The following is a 12,278-nucleotide window of genomic DNA, read 5'->3' as shown; positions in this document are numbered from 1 at the left end:
TGTTTTTAATTTTTACAGATATGTGTACAAGGTGAGTAGGTTGTATATGTTTTTTCAACATAATTCACATTATTGAAAAATCGGGCAATGTAGTGCGATTCGGCGAAGATTTATTCATCCAAAAATGTACAGAAACATACAAACACAACCCATTTGTAAACGTGAGGACTTTTATAAGTTTTGACATGACTGGGGTTCTGAAATCAAATCGATGTCTTTTGCCTATGCTACGAGCAAATCCATCCGATTAACTAGTTAACGACCTCAAACGACTGCGTCTAACATATACTAGTTCCTGCATGCACAAACACATTGGCGTTTTGTAGATATAATATATTTGTTTTACAATTTTCCAAAAGAGTTTAAGCCAATGCAAAGGCGGTGGCGCTAAGGAAAGGAGGTGGCGCTAATGCACGATATGACTTAACAGTCGTATGATGTTTTCATGAAAGTTGTTCATATATTCACTTCCACGTTAAATCATTTTGAACAATTGCTTTTCTATTATTTAAAAAATCGGGCAATGTAGTGTGATTCAGCGAAGATTTATTATTCCAAAAATGTACAGAAACATTCAAACACAACCCATTTGTAAACGTGAGGACTTTTATAAGTTTTGACATGATTGGGGTTTGAAATCAAATCGATGTCTTTTGCCTATGCTACGAGCAAATCCATCCGATTAACTAGTTAACGACCTCAAACGACTGCGTCTAACATATACTAGTTCCTGCATGCACAAACACATTGGCGTTTTGTAGATATAATATATTTGTTTTACAATTTTCCAAAAGAGTTTGAGCCAATGCAAAGGCGGTGGCGCTAAGGAAAGGAGGTGGCGCTAATGCACGATATGATTTAACAGTCGTATGATGTTGTCAAGAAAGTTGTTCATATATTCACTTTCACGTTAAATCATTTTGAACAATTGCTTTTCCATTACACCGACGTTGTTTAGAGCTCGATTGATTCTCCTAAAATAATGACGCTTTTTTTTTAATTTCAACACGGGCATGAATAAAGGAACTAAAAAAAATATGAATGCAAATCGTGTAACAAGTCATACACCACAAACAGTAGACTGAATTTCCACGTCAAAAACGGTAATGTGATTGGTATGCAACCGTCGGTTTAGTTCCGTGTACAACTTAAAAGTACACCCAGTGCACCAGAAATATATACACACGGGTAAATGTGTGAAACGATTTTCAACGAAAAGGGATTTGGGTAATCATTGTCGTCAGTATCACGGCATGGAGGAACTGAAATGTGAACTTTGCCATGCAGAATTCGGCTATATCCGAAACCTAAAACGCCGCGCACAGCATTGCGGTGAGGGTCAAAAGAAAACGCATACATGTGATATTTGTCAAAAAATGTATATATCCAAACGAGCTCTATATATGCACACCAGAGTTAAACACTTGGGGAACATTTGCAGTTGCCAGATTTGCGGGGGAAAAGTTTGTGAAGGAATACTCACTTTCTCGGCACTTGAAAAATGTGCACAAGGATTAACTTTTTAATAGGAGCATTTTGCTAGAGTTGTTGATTTGTTCATTTATGTTATTTTTTTTGCCCTAAGTATTGAATTATTTTCCACAGAGACGATGATTGCATCTAGCTGTTTTTACAGCTGTATATTTTATAAGAGTCAGAGAAGCATCTTTATATTTTTATATTTTCTTGAATTTCCTTTTGAAGATTTTATAAGTTTGTTTCTTTTCAGTTATTGATTATGTAAAGATCTTAATATCCCGTTATTTAAGTTTGCTCATTCATATCGCTGAACTGAATCGAACAAGTAGTTTATTTAATTGATAACGTTTGCATGGTTAATATTGTATGTTAATTGAAACAAGTCTTCGTCGTTACCATTTGTACGTACGATATCAAATTGTTGCTAGGCAGCGACGTGTAACTTAATATTGTTTTCGTTACTGAAATAAAGTATAAACATACTTTTCTGCATATTAACAATCGAAATACGTTTCACCAGCCAATTTTTATATTGGAGACTTAAGAATAAACTGAGGCGGAACAAATGTAAGGCGTTTACTATAAAGTATTTGATTACAATACGACGCGCTTTGTACTCAAACTTCAGATACAAAACAGTTTAAAGCACACTATTTAATATTTAGTTTAAGTATATGATTGTTTTTGTGAATACGGGTCTGTGTAGTTAAACCTGGCGAGATGTAATTGTTTTGTTAGAACGTGCGGTTTGCCCAGTAATAGAGCATTGGGACAGAAATCCAAGGATCGTTGGTTTGCATACCGGCCCGGAAACGTAACTTGTGGTGCTTGGCCATGCAATTAATTCTTCATTTATTCTATCCCTGATATAAGTTGGGCAGTTGTTCGTCACGGCATAAGTAAGCGCACTTAGTACTGGTAAATCCAGGAAAAAGTGCGTATGATAACTGACGCTCGATAAGTCATTTCCCAGGGAATGACCCGGTGCCTGTAAGCGTATTTTCCGTTCCCGGTGTACATATTAGTATACTTAAGAGTACCCGCGGTACTTTTAAATAGTCGCTGGGCCAACAATAACCAATCGAGACAACCGCAATTGGTGATTGGCAGCTCAGTAACTACTTAAAGAGTATCACATTTACATCAAGTATACAACAGAATATCCGGAGTACCGAAAATAAACTTAAAGCTACCCGGGAATATAGCCGTATCCGGGATCCATTGTAGTATACTCAAGACTACCCGGGGTAATTTAAGTAGTAGCTGAGCCGTCAACGACCAAAGGAAAATCAAACTGACTGTCGTGATAAATCTGTTTTACTTTTAAAAACGGCACAAACCTACAAAAACAATAAAAACACCAAAAAAAAAACAAATGAATTAGTTTTAGAAGGAACTTCAAATTTGTACACCTGACAAAATTATCAAATATATTATATAACACTAAAAGTTCATTCAAAAATGCTGAAGTGAACAACAGTTCTCTATTTGATGAATTATGCGCTACATACAATGCTCATAACACGTATCTCAGTAATTACTTTTCATTTGCTTAGCACTTAGGCATTGCTGTCAAAGTCACGATAAACAAGCTAATATAAATGTATGCTAATACGTGTTGAAGGCAACATGTTTGCCTCGTTAACTTTGTATCCGTATTGTGCTCGCATGGGTTGCTCACCCCTCATAATGCTTAGGGTTTAGTCTTAGAAACGTATGTCCATGCGTTTACTGAAATACCCAATATATTGTCTAAGCATTTAGCTTTCCTGAGATTTGTTCCTAAATGAGTTTTGTATAAGCCGGTGCTCACGGCGAAATTTAATTCAAAGCCCAGTTGATGAATCTGTGACAACACACTTTTACATCTACTATGATATGCAAAGTTTATTTTTGACGAACTCGGATACAGTCCCCAAAACAAGCGCCTTCCAAACCAGAAAAAACTGCATTGTTGTGTTAATATAGCGCATGGTTCGTTCTAACCTCTTCGCAGTTAAACCATTTGACAACATCTAAAACAGTTGAAATGCAACATTGTCTAACGGAAATCGTCCACTTGATACTAAATTTTAAAACGACACCATTGCCCCTACGACACTTTCCTCAAGGAGGATATTCATATCGTCGTTACATAATATGTACGTAGTGTCATCTGCCGTGAATTCTTCACACGTATTATCTCTTTCAATGACCGATATGCTACCCGTTTCAGAGATATCATCACCTTCCGCGAAAGACGTTATTAAACGCGAGTTTCCAAAGCTGTTTATTTAGTAAAGGTACGTCTCATTTAATGAAGAATTAATATTTTCTCTTCCAAAACTGTCATATCTTTCTGACATACAGTCTTATTTTCTTGACTGCTTTACGTTTGGAAAAAAAAAAGGAACCGCGTTGTCGTACGATTGGTGACATCAATCTGGCTCTTTGATTTAGCTGAGAGTTGAAAATGGTAATACTTCTTTTATGTGTTGTCTTACATGGAGCACTCGTGAAAACGCGTTTCATACCCGGCTGTCTTTCAAATGTTCTTTGTTGAAATTCAGGCAGCTTTCTCGTTTTACCAAGACTGTATCTTTTCCGTGAAGCAAGGACCAAGCCTTTTCGTTTCCTTCTCTCAAAAACTCCCATCTGTAAAAAGAGGAAAATATTAATCACCAGTGTCACAATAAATGATATATCGAACATTCTAGCTTAGCGTTATTAACTAATGTAGCTGGAACATAAGGTAAGTAGTTTTTAATATTGATCAAATACACGTTTCTTTATTTAAACCATTTCTTGAAATTAGAAATAATACAATAACAACAGTGAATGAAAAACATCAAATAAGAACACGAACATATTTACTCATTAAAATTCGCCTGTTAGTTGCTTTTATTTTACGAACATTTACTTTCAGTCCTAGACCAATTATACACAGAAACTGTTGCATAAAATAGGTAACAATTAAATGGCTGAAAATGTGCATTGGCGCCACCTCCTGTACTGACCGCCATCCTCCTTGGCATTGGCTCCGTCTCTTTTTAAATATTGCAAAATTATGTAATAGATCGGCAAGAAGTCAGTGTGTTTGTGCATGCAACAAATTGTACATGTTCACTGCAATTGTTTGATGCCATTAGAGATATATTTGGATACACATTTGCTCGTTACACAGGCAATATTGATCGATTTTCTTGTAAAACGTCACCATGCATCAACTTATAAAGGTCCTCAAGTTTTCAAATGGGTTGTGATTGTATGTTTCTGAACATTTTTTGATGAATAAATCTTCGCTGAATCGCAATATATTGTCCGATTTTTAAAATAATGCGAAATATGTTGGCCAAACATATAAAACCTACTCACCTTGTACAATTATCCGTAAAATTTGAAAACGTCCGTTCATTAGCGCCACATCGGAAGAAGCATTGGCTCATTTATTACAGCATCGCAAAAAAGAGGTGGCGCACGTGATTAACGGCCGTGACATACAACTCTTCGAAAGGCTCAGCCCTCCATTTTGTCTATAAAATAGATAAAACCGAACAAACGCATTCAACGTATATTTGATTGGATATTTAAGATTGCATGCATTAAATTAAGAAATATGACTTTTAAATGTACGATAAATCGTGCAAAAACTTGCGAGATTTAATGCAACTCTTTGGAACTAATTTATTGCCCATTTACGCAGATGGAATCATTCCACGCACTTCACAAGTGTAAACAATTGAACATATTTTTTGAGTGACGCTAGGAATTGCTTCGACGTGTGTATGTATGTTGGTTTCTTAACATAAAAAACATATCAATTTTATAATAATGAATTAAGACTGATATAAGATATCATGGTATGAGATGGTTTTCTTTAATGCAGTGAATGCAACGTAACCGTCGTGCAAGAGATTTTTTAGTATTCTGTAACCTCAATGATGAACGCTTGGAATGATCATTACATAAATGAGACGCTTTCATAACAATAGTCCGTTCTGAGCCCAACACAGAGGTGAATGTAATGTAACCGTCGTGCAAGAGATTGAGATGGGACCTCGGTGCAAGCGTATGGCCATGGCGGTGGTGAAGTTAAAATCCTGTCGCGGAATATTAACGGATCTTGGCCTAATAGTTCTGAATATTGATTAAAGGGCTTATTTGCATGTTAACCAACTTCGAAATTTTCAGAACAGAAAAGCTCGTAGAAATAGTCGTGGGATTGTTGTGTAAATTATAAAGAAATACTTGTTTAAAATGTTTCAATCGTGAAAATCATTATGATGCAATTATTTGATTATAAATGGGTCACACAATTTTTTTTAATATCTCAATTTTTTTTTAGAGCAGTTCAACTTATAGATTGGGTCAAGAGTCCTCAGTATATACCACATTCAATGTAGATCTGTTTAAAATTTACGAAAAGGATATTACTTATTTTCTGAATAAGGTAAAATGTGTGTTGTTGGTAACCTGAATAGCAGAGTTTGCAATAAATGCGACTATATTAAACACGACGGAATGAATACTGTATATGATAACTCTGATTACTGCCTAGATAACAACTTAGTTAGGGCCCATGTACACAGTTCAATAAATAGTCATGACGTAAAATTATTAGATTAAGTATATTTGCTACATGACAGTGAGTGTATTCAGCACTCTAAGAACAGATTCACATCAACGCTTTCTGCTTCGGTTTTAATGCAATCCATATTTTATAGTAAGCGCCAAGTCATACAAATTAGCCTATGGTATTTTATCAAGGCATTAGTTATAATGGAAGTAAACGACATCCCTTTCATCGAAATATATTTCGTTAAAAAGAAATACGTTGTATAATTATTTTGTTCAGGCTTGGTAAACACGGAAATACCCACTTTGTATACCGGTACTTCGATTAACCACAAGCGCACCAGCACTGATCGCTTGTATACTAAATACAACACTGTTAAACTTGATACTCGTTATTTTTGCACTTGTATATTCTGGCATTTCGGTTGGAAAGATGTCCAGTAAACAAAAGTTAATGCGTTTTTTCCCAATATTTACAGACTCTGTCTTGAAATTATAGCATAATATGGCATTCCATCCTCGTGGTTTCGGTTGCATACTCTTTACAATAGGTCATTAAGCCAATTAAACTAGTGTAAGTAACAACTTGTTGAGTTGTTTTAATGGCCTAGCCCCTTTTCGCATTGATTTATGTTTGTTTCGTTTTTACATACAGATGTTCAAGAAGTGGTTACAATTAAAAAAAGATATGATCAGCATAAAATTCGGTTTTGTTGAAGATACGTTTATAGAAACGCGTTATTTCAATACTTTGGTGTGATTTTATATAATCACTGATTGCAATAAACAATACACTAAAGAAACGAAATAAAGAGCGTGTGTACACAAAATTTGCTTTCATTGTTGCTGTTGTATGTTTGTTTACACGCAGTATTATATTTATGAGGGTTGTTCACAGGTTAATCAGCGACTAAGAAATGTTTTGTAATACTATGTTTCATTTCATTCAAGTACAGGTAATTTTATTTAAGGGTTTATTCTTATTTGATTCACAAAAGAGTTTGTAAGTCGGTTTACATATTGCCGTGTTTAGGTCAGCATTTACGACATATAAATATTTATTGCTTAACTTATAGCGAGAGGTTTAAAGTTATGATTTAAATTGTTGAACGAGAACGAGTCATCGGTCCCTAAAGATGTCTGACATTGTCTGTAATACCATTGTCTGGAAAACCAGGCTTTAATACATTCGCGTGCTTGGAAAACCAAGCGTTATGCGTGTGTTTGGAGTGTCGCCGAGATGAGCATGTTCACTCCGGAACAAAATAAATATATGCGAATGCCCACACTCTGCGGACACATCATATCTATTTCCAGCAAATTCAGACCATTCGTTCATGTGATCTGATTAAGAAACGTAGCCACACGTGAAAATATTATTTTTCTATGATGGCGATTGAAAAAACAAACGATGTTACACTAACATGAACAAATTTTCTGTTTCTTAAATACTCCTTTTTCAAGAAAATAATTAACAGCTGTCTTCCTTTCGCTGAAAAGTTACCCGTTCTCCCTTGGCTTGCCTCAATACATTTCAATACACAAAATGACGTCATTTTTTCGACAAAATGACGTCATTATTCCAGCGAAATTCTCCAGTTAAACTCTTTTACAATGTAAATAAATGGTGATAAAAGCATATAATAAAAAGAAAATTAGTTGGATTTGGAGGAATACCGATTATGATTCACTCGTGATCATAAAAATCTTGATATGGTATTCTAAAAATAGAAAAAGTAGTTCCGAAAATGTATTATTTTCATCTCTGAAAATAACAATATGTTTATTTTCACTGCTGTTATTATACTGCATGAATGTCATATTTTGCCATTAGGTATAAAATATATACTTAACCATAAGATTTTCTTAACCAATGATACATATTTGCTCATTAAGGCTTCGAGAGATAACTTAACCAAACATTAAAGTATAATAATATGTGGTGGATTTATAATGTTTTACTAAATGTACTAGATTTCACCTTAACCATGGGTAAAGACTGATGGTGTTTGTTTATAGCTGGGACCTCAAACAAAATAGGTCCACATTTATAGCTACATTATATTTTATGTGGCATTTGTATTTATTTATAACCAGCATTTATTGCAGACCTGGCCTGAGGTGATATGTATTGTAGCTACATTTTTCAATTATGGCAATAGTCACAATATTTTATGTCAGTATCTTAAAATTATTGTTTTTAAGACAGTTTTTAATCTTATAAATGAAAGTTAAGATTAGCGCTACTGATATGGCTTTAAGTTAACTGTACAGTTGTTGAGTGCATCATGTTTATACTCTCTTCAGTAATTCAGTAATCATGTTGTATAAATGTCAAATACATCTACATATATTGAGATGGAAACATTTATATTACATACATAGGTTGAATGGTAGTTGATCTACCAGTATACTAGGTTACCAACAAGACGATTGAATCAACACATACTCATTCTCAACGTACGTGGTCAACCACTGGCTTGTACACTGATTAAGAGTTTAATTCATTATTGCTCAATAAACCCTCTACTTCAATTACTAACTTAAACTCAACAGCAACAGATCTACCTACACTCACTCACTCACTCACTCAGTCACTCACTCGTATTAATATCACCTACCTTAGCCCCGATCATACCACTCTAATTTACACAATCACACTCACTTATTCACTCACGGACTACATGTTCTATGTTTTACCATTACTGTTTTCATTGTATTATATTATATTTTTATATTCTCTTATAATTAAAATTTGAATGGCCATTTACAGAAGTTGTTATATATGTGTTTTTATATCTTGTATATACTATGTCATAAATGTACATGGATGAGACTGAAATAAAACAAGTATCGTTGAAAACGATGAATGCTCCCCTCACGTTTATGGTTAAGGTATATTGCTGGACTTTGAATGATTATAGTTGCATAAACATAAATTGCTGAATGTTTTAACCATTTGATTGAACGTGTGACCTTGAGAAAATCTATTATTGGCCTCGGTGACCTTGACCTTGACCCCAGTGACCTCAAACCTCATCAAAAGGTAGAGGTCAATGCAAGGTACCTAAATGCCAAATATGTAATAGATCGGTAAAATATTGAAGGCGCTATGAGAAACTGTAACAAAAGTGTGACGGAAAAATCTATTATTAGCCTCGGTGACCTAGACCTTGACCCCAGTGACCTCAAACCTCATCAAATGGTAGAGGTCCATGCAAGGTAACTACATGTCAAATATGTAAGAGATCGGTAAAATTATGATGGCGCTATGAGAAACTGTAACAAAAAGTTATTATCAGACTCGGTGACCTTGACCTTGATCCCAGTGACCTCAAACCTCATCAAAAAGAAGAGGTCCATACAAGGTACTTACATGGCAAATATGTAAGAGATCGGTAAAATAATGAAGGCGCTATTAGAGACTGTTACAAAAATCTATTATTAGCCTCGGTGACCTTGACCTTGATCCCAGTGACCTCAAACCTCATAAAAAGGTAGAGGTCCATGCAAGGTATCTACGTGCCAAATATGTAAGAGATCGGTAAAATATTAAAGGCGCTATGAGAAACTGTAACAAAAATCTATTATTAGCCTCAATGACCTTGACCTTCACCCCAGTGACCTCAAACCTCATTAAAAGGTAGAGGTCCATGCACGGTACCAACATGCAAAATATGTAAGGGATCGGTAAAATATTGAAGGCGCTATGAGAAACTGTAAAATAAAAGTGTGACGGAAAAAAATCTATTATTAGCATCGGTGACCTTGACCCAAGTGACTTCAATCCTCATCAAAAGGTTGAGGTCTATGCAAGGTACCTACATGTCAAATATGTAAGATATCGGTAAAATATTGAAGGCGCTATGAGAAACTGTAACAAAAGTGTGACAGAAGGAAGTAAGAAAGGAAGAAAGGACAAAATGGTAACTATATATATATATATATATATATATATATATATATATATATATATATATATATATATATATATATATATATATATATATATATATATATATGTATATATATACTTATCATCGTTATCTCGTAAAATGTGCATCATGGAAAGAAAAACATGATCTTTGCCCACGATAACGACATTATGATCTTTGGACAATAGACCATGTTTGATCTGCGTCATAACTGGTCTCAAGATAAGTCTACCTGCAGAAAAAATATAACCAGTATCAGCGTAAGATTACTAAAGCGACTGCGTGTCAATCAAATTATTTGCTGAATTGTTGTTTCATGCCCAAGCTTGACACAAAGAGTTATTGAACACAGATATCAAATTAATAAGCAAACACAACATGGTGACTTGAACAAGATAGCTTAGTTAATAATATCTCATTGACTCGCATTTGGAAACACCTGAAAGATAAATTTCATCATGAATCCCCATGAAGCAAACATTGTTTAACAATAGCAAACATTCTCATGAAGTTGCAGTACATCGTTGTGCAATCGTATTACTATGCTGTATTTTAAGAGTTCGTCTTTTGCAGAGAACATGCAGAGAAATAAAAACTAAAGTGAATCATGTCGCTCATTAAAGAAAAAAAAACAATGTGCGTTGCTATAGATGTACATACAGCGCAAAATATGATTCGCTGCCGGGCGATAACAAACGTCTATGATGAACAATAGGGTGGTTCCGTAACTGGCGAGACTGGTTAAAACTGGATTCGTCAATTTTCATTTACAGCCTGTTATGTTTAATCCACGATTCGCCTCATGCCCCCTTTAACGAAACTAAAATGATTTATATCGATCTTTCAAATTAAAGATTTTAATTGTCAAGCAGTCTGGAGCCGAATTCAAGCCCATTCTAAGCATGTTTTAAGGCTATTGTCAAAAATAATCATTTTTAAGCACTCCATATTTTTTTTAAGTACTTTTCAATGTAAATCTTTATTTTCAAGCACTTTTTTAGGTCTGTGCGAATTCTGTTAAGGTTGAAAATTGTATGATCCTGTTTGTCAAAAAGTTTTAGATTATTTGTTTTGATTACCAAATTATATGTTATTGTTTACCATATAAACTGTTCATTGGTGAACTTATCATGTCTTGAAACATGTTTTGTAAAGTTTGTCAAAACATTTAGCCATATAAATAAACCACTGATCATGTGTGTTCATTTATTATGACAGGCGGTAATATATAACTTTTGTTGATGTAGCTCATCATACACATGATTGTGAAACCCATTTACATGTAAAATAAGATTGTTGGTTGCTATGGAAACATTATTTTGGCATTTACTTCTTTGTTGATCTAATTAATCAGAATTATATGAAAATGTTATTATGTTTATTTTAACTGATTAATAGAAGGTACCTTTTAATGCCTTAAAATTAATACATGTTCATCTTTGTTTGTTCTGAATTAGAAGTACATGTCGTTATTATTTGTGTTTATTTATGGATTTTTACTATGTGGGTTTCGTAAACAAATTGTAGTAAAATTGTTTTGTCAAATAATGTTTTTTTTTTCATGTTTGATATGTATGCGAAAGGATTTACTATTAAAATAAGGTGTTTTTGCTGTTCAAAACAGTAAAAAATCGATATTTTATCTTTTTGTTGCCTTGGTCACCATGATTACCAACAGCAAAATGTCTGTACATTAACTTTTTTACCAGCATATATGTCTGGCAGTTTTAAATTCCATGTATGATGTTTACGTTTAGCGAAGTCTTTAATGGATTGAAATAAATACACTGTAAAATATGTGGATCCTTTCTAAAAAAGGACATGTTGCACTATAACTCAACCTATTTTCTTAGATTCTTTTTGTTACTATGTATTAAATTAATATCATGTTCAAACAAAGATCATTGTCTGTGAGCAGTTTTATCATATAATTGACAAAAACGTAAATATTAAGTTTTTTCCTGATATTTAGACAATTTTAGTGAAAATAATCTATTTTATGTTAATTCGTTACCATAGCAACCACTATGTTCAAATGTTTGTTTTTGTTTGAACATAAAATGTGAAAAACATGGCCAGTTCTACTAATGCATTAAATCTATGTATGAATGCTATACAGTAAAAACATGTATACTGTATTTACAAAAGAGTTTGTTGTCAATAACAATTGATATAGAAAACCATTATTTAGCTCTATAAGATCGTATAAAGGGTGCATGTGTTCAAAACTCAATATTTAAAAAACTATTATAGTTAGAAACCTAAAATATATATATATATATATATATATATATATATATATGGTTGAGA

Source organism: Dreissena polymorpha, chromosome 9, assembly GCF_020536995.1.
Source record: "Dreissena polymorpha isolate Duluth1 chromosome 9, UMN_Dpol_1.0, whole genome shotgun sequence".
Lineage (NCBI taxonomy): Eukaryota > Metazoa > Mollusca > Bivalvia > Myida > Dreissenidae > Dreissena > Dreissena polymorpha.
Note: the sequence above shows the minus strand (reverse complement) of the source record.